Below are 16,768 nucleotides of genomic sequence, written 5' to 3'. Positions count from 1 at the left end.
GAACACAACACTATGATGTCACAACGGGAACACAACACTTGGTTGTAACAACGGAACACAACACTATGTTGTCACAACGGAACACAACACTATGACCTCACATCCGGAACCAAACACTATGACCTCACATCCGGAACCCAACACTATGATGTCACAACGGAACACAACACTATGATGTCACAACGGGAACACAATATTATGTTGTCACAACAGAACACAACACTATGATGTCACAACGGGAACACAACACTATGTTGTCACAACGGAACAGAACACTATGATGTCACAACGGAACACAACACTATGATGTCACAACGAAAAAAAAACTATGATGTAACAATGGAAAAAAACACTCTGATGTCACAACGGAACTAAACACTTTGATGTCACAATGGAACACAACACTATGATGTCACAACGGAACACAACACTATGATGTCACAACGGAACACAACACTATGATGTCACAACGGAACACAACACTATGATGTCACAACGGAACACAACACTATGACATCACAACGGGAACACAACACTATGACGTTACAACGGGAACACAACACTATGATGTCACAACGGAACACAACACTATGATGTCACAACGGAACACAACACTATGATGTCACAACGGAACACAACACTATGACATCACAACGGGAACACAACACTATGATGTCACAACGGGAACAAAACACTATGATGTCACAACGAAAAAAAAAACTATGATGCAACAATGGAAAAAAACACTCTGATGTCATAACGGAACAAAACACTTTGATGTCACAATGGAACACAACACTATGATGTCACAACGGAAAACAACACTATGATGTCACAACGGAACACAACACTATGACATCACAACGGGAACAAAACACTATGATTTCACAACGGGAACACAACACTATGATGTCACAACGGAACACAACACTATGATGTCACAACGGAAAAAAAACACTCCAATATCACAACGGAACACAACACTATGATGTCACAACGGAACACAACACTATGACACTCACATCCGGAACCCAACACTATGATGTCACAACGGGAACACAACATTATGTTGTCACAACAGAACACAACACTATGATGTCACAACGGGAACACAACACTATGTTGTCACAACGGAACAGAATACTATGATGTCACAACGGAACACAACACTATGATGTCACAACGGAACACAACACTATGATGTCACAACGGGAACACAACACTATGTTGTCACAACGGAACACAACACTATGATGTCACAACGGAACACAACATTATGTTGTCACAACGGGAACACAACACTATGTTGTCACAACGGAACACAACACTATGATGTCACAACGGAACACAACATTATGTTGTCACAACGGGAACACAACACTATGTTGTCACAACGGAACACAACACTATGATGTCACAACGGAAAACAACACTATGTTGTCACAACGGAACACAACACTATGATGTCACAACGGAACACAACACTATGATGTCACAACGGAACACAACACTATGACATCACAACGGGAACAAAACTCTATGATGTCACAACAGGAACACAACATTATTATGTCACAACGGGAACACATCACTATGATGTCACAACGGAACACAACACTATGATGTCACAACGTAAAAAAACACTATAATATCACAACGGAACACAACACTATGATGTCACAATGGAACACAAAACACTCTGATGTCACAACGGAACACAACACTATGATGTCACAACGGAACACAACACTATGATGTCACAACGGAAAAAAACACTATAATATCACAATGGAACACAACACTATGATGTCACAACGGAACACAACACTATGACCTAACATCCGGAACCCAACACTATGATGTCACAACGGAACACAACACTATGATGTCACAACGGGAACACAACACTATGTTGTCACAACAGAACACAACACTATGATGTCACAACGGGAACACAACACTATGTTGTCACAACGGAACACAACACTATGACATCACAACGGGAACAAAACACTATGATGTCACAACGGGAACACAATATTATGATGTCACAACGGAATACAACACTATGATGTCACAACGGAACACAACACTATGATGTCACAACGGAAAAAAACACTATAATATCACAACGGAACACAACACTATGATGTCACAACGGAATACAACAGTATGACCTCACATCCGGAACCCAACACTATGATGTCACAACGGAACACAACACTATGATGTCACAACGGAACAGAACACTATGATGTCACAACGGAACACAACACTATGTTGTCACAACAGAACACAACACTATGATGTCACAATGGGAACACAACACTATGTTATCACAACGGAACAGAACACTATGATGTCACAACGGAACACAACACTATGATGTCACAACGGGAACACAACACTATGTTGTCACAACGGAACACAACACTATGATGTCACAACGGAACACAACACTATGATGTCACAACGGGAACACAACACTTGGTTGTCACAACGGAACACAACACTATGTTGTCACAACGGAACACAACACTATGACCTCACATCCGGAACCAAACACTATGACCTCACATCCGGAACCCAACACTATGATGTCACAACGGAACACAACACTATGATGTCACAACGGGAACACAACATTATGTTGTCACAACAGAACACAACACTATGATGTCACAACGGGAACACAACACTATGTTGTCACAACGGAACAGAACACTATGATGTCACAACGGAACACAACACTATGATGTCACAACGAAAAAAAAACTATGATGTAACAATGGAAAAAAACACTCTGATGTCACAACGGAACTAAACACTTTGATGTCACAATGGAACACAACACTATGACGTCACAACGGGAACACAACACTATGATGTCACAACGGAAAACAACACTATGTTGTCACAACGGAACACAACACTATGATGTCACAACGGAACACAACACTATGATGTCACAACGGAACACAACACTATGACATCACAACGGGAACAAAACTCTATGATGTCACAACAGGAACACAACATTATTATGTCACAACGGGAACACATCACTATGATGTCACAACGGAACACAACACTATGATGTCACAACGTAAAAAAACACTATAATATCACAACGGAACACAACACTATGATGTCACAATGGAACACAAAACACTCTGATGTCACAACGGAACACAACACTATGATGTCACAACGGAACACAACACTATGATGTCACAACGGAAAAAAACACTATAATATCACAATGGAACACAACACTATGATGTCACAACGGAACACAACACTATGACCTAACATCCGGAACCCAACACTATGATGTCACAACGGAACACAACACTATGATGTCACAACGGGAACACAACACTATGTTGTCACAACAGAACACAACACTATGATGTCACAACGGGAACACAACACTATGTTGTCACAACGGAACACAACACTATGACATCACAACGGGAACAAAACACTATGATGTCACAACGGGAACACAATATTATGATGTCACAACGGAATACAACACTATGATGTCACAACGGAACACAACACTATGATGTCACAACGGAAAAAAACACTATAATATCACAACGGAACACAACACTATGATGTCACAACGGAATACAACAGTATGACCTCACATCCGGAACCCAACACTATGATGTCACAACGGAACACAACACTATGATGTCACAACGGAACAGAACACTATGATGTCACAACGGAACACAACACTAATTTGTCACAACAGAACACAACACTATGATGTCACAATGGGAACACAACACTATGTTATCACAACGGAACAGAACACTATGATGTCACAACGGAACACAACACTATGATGTCACAACGGGAACACAACACTATGTTGTCACAACGGAACACAACACTATGATGTCACAACGGAACACAACACTATGATGTCACAACGGGAACACAACACTTGGTTGTCACAACGGAACACAACACTATGTTGTCACAACGGAACACAACACTATGACCTCACATCCGGAACCAAACACTATGACCTCACATCCGGAACCCAACACTATGATGTCACAACGGAACACAACACTATGATGTCACAACGGGAAAACAACATTATGTTGTCACAACAGAACACAACACTATGATGTCACAACGGGAACACAACACTATGTTGTCACAACGGAACAGAACACTATGATGTCACAACGGAACACAACACTATGATGTCACAACGAAAAAAAAACTATGATGTAACAATGGAAAAAAACACTCTGATGTCACAACGGAACTAAACACTTTGATGTCACAATGGAACACAACACTATGACGTCACAACGGGAACACAACACTATGATGTCACAACGGAACACAACATTATGATGTCAAAACGGAACACAACACTATGATGTCACAACGGAACACAACACTATGACATCACAACGGGAACACAACACTATGATGTCACAACGGGAACAAAACACTATGATGTCACAACGAAAAAAAAAACTATGATGCAAAAATGGAAAAAAACACTCTGATGTCACAACGGAACAAAACACTTTGATGTCACAATGGAACACAACACTATGACGTCACAACGGGAAGACAACACTATGATGTCACAACGGGAACACAACACTATGATGTCAACACGGAACACAACTCTATGACGTCACAACGGAACACAACACTATAATGTCACAACGGAACACAACACTCTGATGTCACAACGGAACACAACACTATGATGTCACAACGGGAACACAACACTATGATGTCACAACGGGAACAAAACACTATGATGTCACAATGGAACACAGCACTATGATGTCACAACGAAAAAAAACACTATGATGTAACAATGGAAAAAAAACACTCTGATGTCACAACGGAACAAAACACTATGATGTCACAATGGAACACAACACTCTGATGTCACAACGGAACACAACACTATGACGTCACAACGGAACACAACACTATGACGTCACAATGGAACACAACACTATGATGTAACAACGGAACACAACACTATGATGTCACAACGGAACACAACACTATGATGTCACAACGGAACACAACGATATGACGTCACAACGGGAACACAACATTATGATGTCACAACGGGAACACCACACTATGATGTCACAACGGAACACAACACTATGACGTCACAACGGGAACACAACACTATGATGTCACAGCAGGAACACAACACTATGATGTCACAACGAAAAAAAAAACTATGATGTAACAATGGAAAAAAACACTCTGATGTCACAACGGAACAAAACACTTTGATGTCACAATGGAACACAACACTATGACGTCACAACGGGAACACAACACTATGATGTCACAACGGGAACACAACACTATGATGTCAACACGGAACACAACTCTATGACGTCACAACGGAACACAACACTATGATGTCACAACGGAACACAACACTCTGATGTCACAACGGAACACAACACTATGATGTCACAACGAAAAAAAACACTATGATGTCACAATGGAAAAAAACACTCTGATGTCACAACGGAACAAAACACTATGATGTCACAATGGAACACAACACTCTGATATCACAACGGAACACAACACAATGACGTCACAATGGAACACAACACTATGATGTAACAACGGAACACAACACTCTGATGTCACAACGGAACACAACACTATGACGTCAGAACGGGAACACAACATTATGATGTCACAACGGGAACACAACACTATGATGTCACAACGGAACACAACACTATGATGTCACAACGAAACAGAACACTATGACGTCACAACGGGAACACAACACTATGATGTCACAGCAGGAACACAACACTATGATGTCACAACGAAAAAAAAACTATGATGTAACAATGGAAAAAAACACTCTGATGTCACAACGGAACAAAACACTTTGATGTCACAATGGAACACAACACTATGATGTCACAACGGAACACAACACTCTGATGTCACAACGGAACACAACACTATGACGTCACAACGGGCACACAACATTATGATGTCACAACGGGAACACAACACTATGATGTCAAAACGGAACACAACACTATGATGTCACAACGGAACACCACACTATGTTGTCACAACGGAACACAACACTATGATGTCACAACGGAACACAACACTATGATGTCACAGCGGGAACACAACATTATGATGTCACAACGGGAACACAACACTATGATGTCACAACGGAACACAACACTATGACCTCACATCCGGAACCCAACACTATGATGTCACAACGGAACACAACACTATGATGTCACAACGGGAACACAACATTATGTTGTCACAACAGAACACAACACTATGATGTCACAACGGGAACACAACACTATGTTGTCACAACGGAACAGAATACTATGATGTCACAACGGAACACAACACTATGATGTCACAACGGAACACAACACTATGATGTCACAACGGGAACACAACACTATGTTGTCACAACGGAACACAACACTATGATGTCACAACGGAACACAACATTATGTTGTCACAACGGGAACACAACACTATGTTGTCACAACGGAACACAACACTATGATGTCACAACGGAACACAACACTATGACCTCACATCCGGAACCAAACACTATGACCTCACATCCGGAACCCAACACTATGATGTCACAACGGAACACAACACTATGATGTCACAACGGAACACAACACTCTGATGTCACAACGGAACACAACACTATGACGTCACAACGGGCACACAACACTATGATGTCACAACGGAACACAACACTATGTTGTCACAACGGAACACAACACTATGATGTCACAACGGAACACAACACTATGATGTCACAACGGGAACACAACATTATGATGTCACAACGGGAACACAACACTATGATGTCACAACGGAAAACAACACTATGATGTCACAACGGAAAAGAACACTATGATGTCACAACGGAACACAACACTATGACATCACAACGGGAACAAAACACTATGATTTCACAACGGGAACACAACATTAAGATGTCACAACGGGAACACAACACTATGATGTCACAACGGAAAACAACACTATGATGTCACAACGGAAAACAATACTATGATGTCACAACGGAACACAACACTATGACATCACAACGGGAACAAAACACTATGATTTCACAACGGGAACACAACACTATGATGTCACAACGGGAACACAACACTATGATGTCACAACGGAAAAAAAACACTCTAATATCACAACGGAACACAACACTATGATGTCACAACGGAACACAACACTATGACCTCACATCCGGAACCCAACACTATGATGTCACAACGGAACACAACACTATGATGTCACAACGGGAACACAACATTATGTTGTCACAACAGAACACAACACTATGATGTCACAACGGGAACACAACACTATGTTGTCACAACGGAACAGAATACTATGATGTCACAACAGAACACAACACTATGATGTCACAACGGAACACAACACTATGATGTCACAACGGGAACACAACACTATGTTGTCACAACGGAAAACAACACTATGATGTCACAACGGAACACAACATTATGTTGTCACAACGGGAACACAACACTATGTTGTCACAACGGAACACAACACTATGATGTCACAACGGAACACAACATTATGTTGTCACAACGGGAACACAACACTATGTTGTCACAACGAAACACAACACTATGATGTCACAACGGAAAACAACACTATGTTGTCACAACGGAACACAACACTATGATGTCACAACGGAACACAACACTATGATGTCACAACGGAAAAAAACACTCTGATGTCACAACGGAACAAAACACTATGATGTCACAATGGAACACAACACAATGACGTCACAATGGAACACAACACTATGATGTAACAACGGAACACAACACTCTGATGTCACAACGGAACACAACACTATGACGTCAGAACGGGAACACAACATTATGATGTCACAACGGGAACACAACACTATGATGTCACAACGGAACACAACACTATGATGTCACAACGAAACAGAACACTATGACGTCACAACGGGAACACAACACTATGATGTCACAGCAGGAACACAACACTATGATGTCACAACGAAAAAAAAACTATGATGTAACAATGGAAAAAAACACTCTGATGTCACAACGGAACAAAACACTTTGATGTCACAATGGAACACAACACTATGACGTCACAACGGGAACACAACACTATGACGTCACAACGGAACACAACACTATGATGTCACAACGGAACACAATACTCTGATGTCACAACGGAACACAACACTATGACGTCACAACGGGAACACAACACTATGATGTCACAATGGAACACAACACTATGATGTCACAACGAAAAAAAACACTATGATGTAACAATGGAAAAAAACACTCTGTCACAACGGAACAAAACACTATGATGTCACAATGGAACACAACACTCTGATGTCACAACGGAACACAACACTATGACGTCACAACGGAACACAACACTATGACGTCACAATGGAACACAACACTATGATGTCACAACGGAACACAACACTATGATGTCACAACGGAACACAACACTCTGATGTCACAACGGAACACAACACTATGACGTCACAACGGGCACACAACATTATGATGTCACAACGGGAACACAACACTATGATGTCACAACGGAACACAACACTATGATGTCACAACGGAACACCACACTATGTTGTCACAACGGAACACAACACTATGATGTCACAACGGAACACAACACTATGATGTCACAACGGGAACACAACATTATGATGTCACAACGGGAACACAACACTATGATGTCACAACGGAATACAACACTATGACCTCACATCCGGAACCCAACACTATGATGTCACAACGGAACACAACACTATGATGTCACAACGGGAACACAACATTATGTTGTCACAACAGAACACAACACTATGATGTCACAACGGGAACACAACACTATGTTGTCACAACGGAACAGAATACTATGATGTCACAACGGAACACAACACTATGATGTCACAACGGAACACAACACTATGATGTCACAACGGGAACACAACACTATGTTGTCACAACGGAACACAACACTATGATGTCACAACGGAACACAACATTATGTTGTCACAACGGGAACACAACACTATGTTGTCACACTGGAACACAACACTATGATGTCACAACGGAACACAACACTATGATGTCACAACGGGAACACAACACTTGGTGGTCACAACGGAACACAACACTATGTTGTCACAACGGAACACAACACTATGACCTCACATCCGGAACCAAACACTATGACCTCACATCCGGAACCCAACACTATGATGTCACAACGGAACACAACACTATGATGTCACAACGGAACACAACACTCTGATGTCACAACGGAACACAACACTATGACGTCACAACGGGCACACAACACTATGATGTCACAACGGAACACAACACTATGTTGTCACAACGGAACACAACACTATGATGTCACAACGGAACACAACACTATGATGTCACAACGGGAACACAACATTATGATGTCACAACGGGAACACAACACTATGATGTCACAACGAAAAAAAACACTATGATGTAACAATGGAAAAAAACACTCTGTCACAACGGAACAAAACACTATGATGTCACAATGGAACACAACACTCTGATGTCACAACGGAACACAACACTATGACGTCACAACGGAACACAACACTATGACGTCACAATGGAACACAACACTATGATGTCACAACGGAACACAACACTATGATGTCACAACGGAACACAACACTCTGATGTCACAACGGAACACAACACTATGACGTCACAACGGGCACACAACATTATGATGTCACAACGGGAACACAACACTATGATGTCACAACGGAACACAACACTATGATGTCACAACGGAACACCACACTATGTTGTCACAACGGAACACAACACTATGATGTCACAACGGAACACAACACTATGATGTCACAACGGGAACACAACATTATGATGTCACAACGGGAACACAACACTATGATGTCACAACGGAATACAACACTATGACCTCACATCCGGAACCCAACACTATGATGTCACAACGGAACACAACACTATGATGTCACAACGGGAACACAACATTATGTTGTCACAACAGAACACAACACTATGATGTCACAACGGGAACACAACACTATGTTGTCACAACGGAACAGAATACTATGATGTCACAACGGAACACAACACTATGATGTCACAACGGAACACAACACTATGATGTCACAACGGGAACACAACACTATGTTGTCACAACGGAACACAACACTATGATGTCACAACGGAACACAACATTATGTTGTCACAACGGGAACACAACACTATGTTGTCACACTGGAACACAACACTATGATGTCACAACGGAACACAACACTATGATGTCACAACGGGAACACAACACTTGGTGGTCACAACGGAACACAACACTATGTTGTCACAACGGAACACAACACTATGACCTCACATCCGGAACCAAACACTATGACCTCACATCCGGAACCCAACACTATGATGTCACAACGGAACACAACACTATGATGTCACAACGGAACACAACACTCTGATGTCACAACGGAACACAACACTATGACGTCACAACGGGCACACAACACTATGATGTCACAACGGAACACAACACTATGTTGTCACAACGGAACACAACACTATGATGTCACAACGGAACACAACACTATGATGTCACAACGGGAACACAACATTATGATGTCACAACGGGAACACAACACTATGATGTCACAACGGAAAACAACACTATGATGTCACAACGGAAAAGAACACTATGATGTCACAACGGAACACAACACTATGACATCACAACGGGAACAAAACACTATGATTTCACAACGGGAACACAACATTAAGATGTCACAACGGGAACACAACACTATGATGTCACAACGGAAAACAACACTATGATGTCACAACGGAAAACAATACTATGATGTCACAACGGAACACAACACTATGACATCACAACGGGAACAAAACACTATGATTTCACAATGGGAACACAACACTATGATGTCACAACGGGAACACAACACTATGATGTCACAACGGAAAAAAAACACTCTAATATCACAACGGAACACAACACTATGATGTCACAACGGAACACAACACTATGACCTCACATCCGGAACCCAACACTATGATGTCACAACGGAACACAACACTATGATGTCACAACGGGAACACAACATTATGTTGTCACAACAGAACACAACACTATGATGTCACAACGGGAACACAACACTATGTTGTCACAACGGAACAGAATACTATGATGTCACAACGGAACACAACACTATGATGTCACAACGGAACACAACACTATGATGTCACAACGGGAACACAACACTATGTTGTCACAACGGAACACAACACTATGATGTCACAACGGAACACAACATTATGTTGTCACAACGGGAACACAACACTATGTTGTCACAACGGAACACAACACTATGATGTCACAACGGAACACAACATTATGTTGTCACAACGGGAACACAACACTATGTTGTCACAACGGAACACAACACTATGATGTCACAACGGAACACAACACTATGATGTCACAACGGAACACAACACTATGACATCACAACGGAACACAACACTATGATGTCACAACGGAACACAACATTATGTTGTCACAACGGGAACACAACACTATGTTGTCACACTGGAACACAACACTATGATGTCACAACGGAACACAACACTATGATGTCACAACGGGAACACAACACTTGGTGGTCACAACGGAACACAACACTATGTTGTCACAACGGAACACAACACTATGACCTCACATCCGGAACCAAACACTATGACCTCACATCCGGAACCCAACACTATGATGTCACAACGGAACACAACACTATGATGTCACAACGGAACACAACACTCTGATGTCACAACGGAACACAACACTATGACGTCACAACGGGCACACAACACTATGATGTCACAACGGAACACAACACTATGTTGTCACAACGGAACACAACACTATGATGTCACAACGGAACACAACACTATGATGTCACAACGGGAACACAACATTATGATGTCACAACGGGAACACAACACTATGATGTCACAACGGAAAACAACACTATGATGTCACAACGGAAAAGAACACTATGATGTCACAACGGAACACAACACTATGACATCACAACGGGAACAAAACACTATGATTTCACAACGGGAACACAACATTAAGATGTCACAACGGGAACACAACACTATGATGTCACAACGGAAAACAACACTATGATGTCACAACGGAAAACAATACTATGATGTCACAACGGAACACAACACTATGACATCACAACGGGAACAAAACACTATGATTTCACAACGGGAACACAACACTATGATGTCACAACGTAAAAAAACACTATAATATCACAACGGAACACAACACTATGATGTCACAATGGGAACACAACATTATGTTGTCACAACAGAACACAACACTATGATGTCACAACGGGAACACAACACTATGTTGTCACAACGGAACAGAATACTATGATGTCACAACGGAACACAACACTATGATGTCACAACGGAACACAACACTATGATGTCACAACGGGAACACAACACTATGTTGTCACAACGGAACACAACACTATGATGTCACAACGGAACACAACATTATGTTGTCACAACGGGAACACAACACTATGTTGTCACAACGGAACACAACACTATGATGTCACAACGGAACACAACATTATGTTGTCACAACGGGAACACAACACTATGTTGTCACAACGGAACACAACACTATGATGTCACAACGGAAAACAACACTATGTTGTCACAACGGAACACAACACTATGATGTCACAACGGAACACAACACTATGATGTCACAACGGAACACAACACTATGACATCACAACGGGAACAAAACTCTATGATGTCACAACGGGAACACAACATTATTATGTCACAACGGGAACACATCACTATGATGTCACAACGGAACACAACACTATGATGTCACAACGGAAAAAAACACTATAATATCACAACGGAAGACAACACTATGATGTCACAATGGAACACAAAACACTCTGATGTCACAACGGAACACAACACTATGATGTCACAACGGAAAAAAACACTATAATATCACAACGGAACACAACACTATGATGTCACAACGGAACACAACACTATGACCTAACATCCGGAACCCAACACTATGATGTCACAACGGAACACAACACTATGATGTCACAACGGGAACACAACATTATGTTGTCACAACAGAACACAACACTATGATGTCACAACGGGAACACAACACTATGTTGTCACAACGGAACAGAACACTATGATGTCACAAAAGAACACAACACTATGATGTCACAACGGGAACACAACACTATGTTGTCACAACAGAACACAACACTATGATGTCACAACGGGAACACAACACTATGTTGTCACAACGGAACACAACACTATGACATCACAACGGGAACAAAACACTATGATGTCACAACGGGAACACAATATTATGATGTCACAATGGAACACAACACTATGATGTCACAACGGGAACACAACACTATGTTGTCACAACGGAACAGAACACTATGATGTCACAAAAGAACACAACACTATGATGTCACAACGGGAACACAACACTATGTTGTCACAACAGAACACAACACTATGATGTCACAACGGGAACACAACACTATGTTGTCACAACGGAACACAACACTATGACATCACAACGGGAACAAAACACTATGATGTCACAACGGGAACACAATATTATGATGTCACAATGGAACACAACACTATGATGTCACAACGGAACACAACACTATGATGTCACAACGGAAAAAAACACTATAATATCACAACGGAACACAACACTATGATGTCACAACGGAATACAACAGTATGACCTCACATCCGGAACCCAACACATAATGTCACAACGGAACACAACACTATGATGTCACAACGGAACAGAACACTATGATGTCACAACGGGAACACAACACTATGTTGTCACAACGGAACAGAACACTATGATGTCACAACGGAACACAACACTATGTTGTCACAAACGAACACAACACTATGATGTCACAATGGGAACACAACACTATGTTATCACAACGGAACAGAACACTATGATGTCACAACGGAACACAACACTATGATGTCACAACGGGAACACAACACTATGTTGTCACAACGGAACACAACACTATGATGTCACAACGGAACACAACACTATGACCTCACATCCGGAACCAAACACTATGACCTCACATCCGGAACCCAACACTATGATGTCACAACGGAACACAACACTATGATGTCACAACGGGAACACAACATTATGTTGTCACAAAAGAACACAACACTATGATGTCACAACGGGAACACAACACTATGTTGTCACAACGGAACAGAAAACTATGATGTCACAACGGAACACAATACTATGATGTCACAACGAAAAAAAAACTATGATGTAACAATGGAAAAAAACACTCTGATGTCACAACGGAACTAAACACTTTGATGTCACAATGGAACACAACACTATGACGTCACAACGGGAACACAACACTATGAACCACAACGGAACACAACACTATGACGTCACAACGGGAACACAACACTATGATGTCACAACGAGAACAAGACACTATGATGTCACAATGGAACACAGCACTATGATGTCACAACGAAAAAAAACACTATGATGTAACAATGGAAAAAAAACACTCTGATGTCACAACGGAACAAAACACTATGATGTCACAATGGAACACAACACTATGATGTCACAACGGAACACAACACTATGACGTCACAACGGAACACAACACTATGACGTCACAATGGAACACAACACTATGATGTAACAACGGAACACAACACTATGATGTCACAACGGAACACAACACTATGATGTCACAACGGAACACAACACTATGACGTCACAACGGGAACACAACATTATGATGTCACAACGGGAATACAACACTATGATGTCACAACGGAACACAACACTATGACGTCACAACGGGAACACAACACTATGATGTCACAGCAGGAACACAACACTATGATGTCACAACGAAAAAAAAAACTATGATGTAACAATGGAAAAAAACACTCTGATGTCACAACGGAACAAAACACTTTGATGTCACAATGGAACACAACACTATGACGTCACAACGGGAACACAACACTATGATGTCACAACGGGAACACAACACTATGATGTCAACACGGAACACAACTCTATGACGTCACAACGGAACACAACACTATGATGGCACAACGGAACACAACACTCTGATGTCACAACGGAACACAACACTATGATGTCACAACGAAAAAAAACACTATGATGTCACAATGGAAAAAAACACTCTGATGTCACAACGGAACAAAACACTATGATGTCACAATGGAACACAACACTCTGATATCACAACGGAACACAACACTATGACGTCACAATGGAACACAACACTATGATGTAACAACGGAACAAAACACTCTGATGTCACAACGGAACACAACACTATGACGTCAGAACGGGAACACAACATTATGATGTCACAACGGGAACACAACACTATGATGTCACAACGGAACACAACACTATGATGTCACAACGGAACAGAACACTATGACGTCACAACGGGAACACAACACTATGATGTCACAGCAGGAACACAACACTATGATGTCCCAACGAAAAAAAAACTATGATGTAACAATGGAAAAAAACACTCTGATGTCACAAGGGAACAAAACACTTTGATGTCACAATGGAACACAACACTATGATGTCACAACGGGAACACAACACTATGACGTCACAACGGAACACAACACTATGATGTCACAACGGAACACAATACTCTGATGTCACAACGGAACACAACACTATGACGTCACAACGGGAACACAACACTATGATGTCACAATGGAACACAACACTATGATGTCACAACGAAAAAAAACACTATGATGTAACAATGGAAAAAAACACTCTGATGTCACAACGGAACAAAACACTATGATGTCACAATGGAACACAACACTCTGATGTCACAACGGAACACAACACTATGACGTCACAACGGAACACAACACTATGACGTGACAATGGAACACAACACTATGATGTCACAACGGAACACAACACTATGATGTCACAACGGAACACAACACTCTGATGTCACAACGGAACACAACACTATGACGTCACAACGGGCACACAACATTATGATGTCACAACGGGAACACAACACTATGATGTCACAACGGAACACAACACTATGATGTCACAACGGAACACAACACTATGACATCAGAACAGGAATACAACACTATGATGTCACAACGGAACACAACACTATGATGTCACAACGGAACACAACACTATGATGTCACAACGGGAACACAACACTTTGTTGTCACAACGGAACACAACACTATGTTGTCACAACGGAACACAACACTATGACCTCACATCAGTAACCCAACACTATGACCTCACATCCGGAACCCAAAACTATGATGTCACAACGGAACACAACACTATGATGTCACAACGGGAACAC

Source organism: Telmatherina bonti, assembly GCF_933228915.1.
Source record: "Telmatherina bonti genome assembly, chromosome: 23".
Classification (NCBI taxonomy): domain Eukaryota; kingdom Metazoa; phylum Chordata; class Actinopteri; order Atheriniformes; family Telmatherinidae; genus Telmatherina; species Telmatherina bonti.
This window is presented reverse-complemented; position numbering follows the sequence as displayed.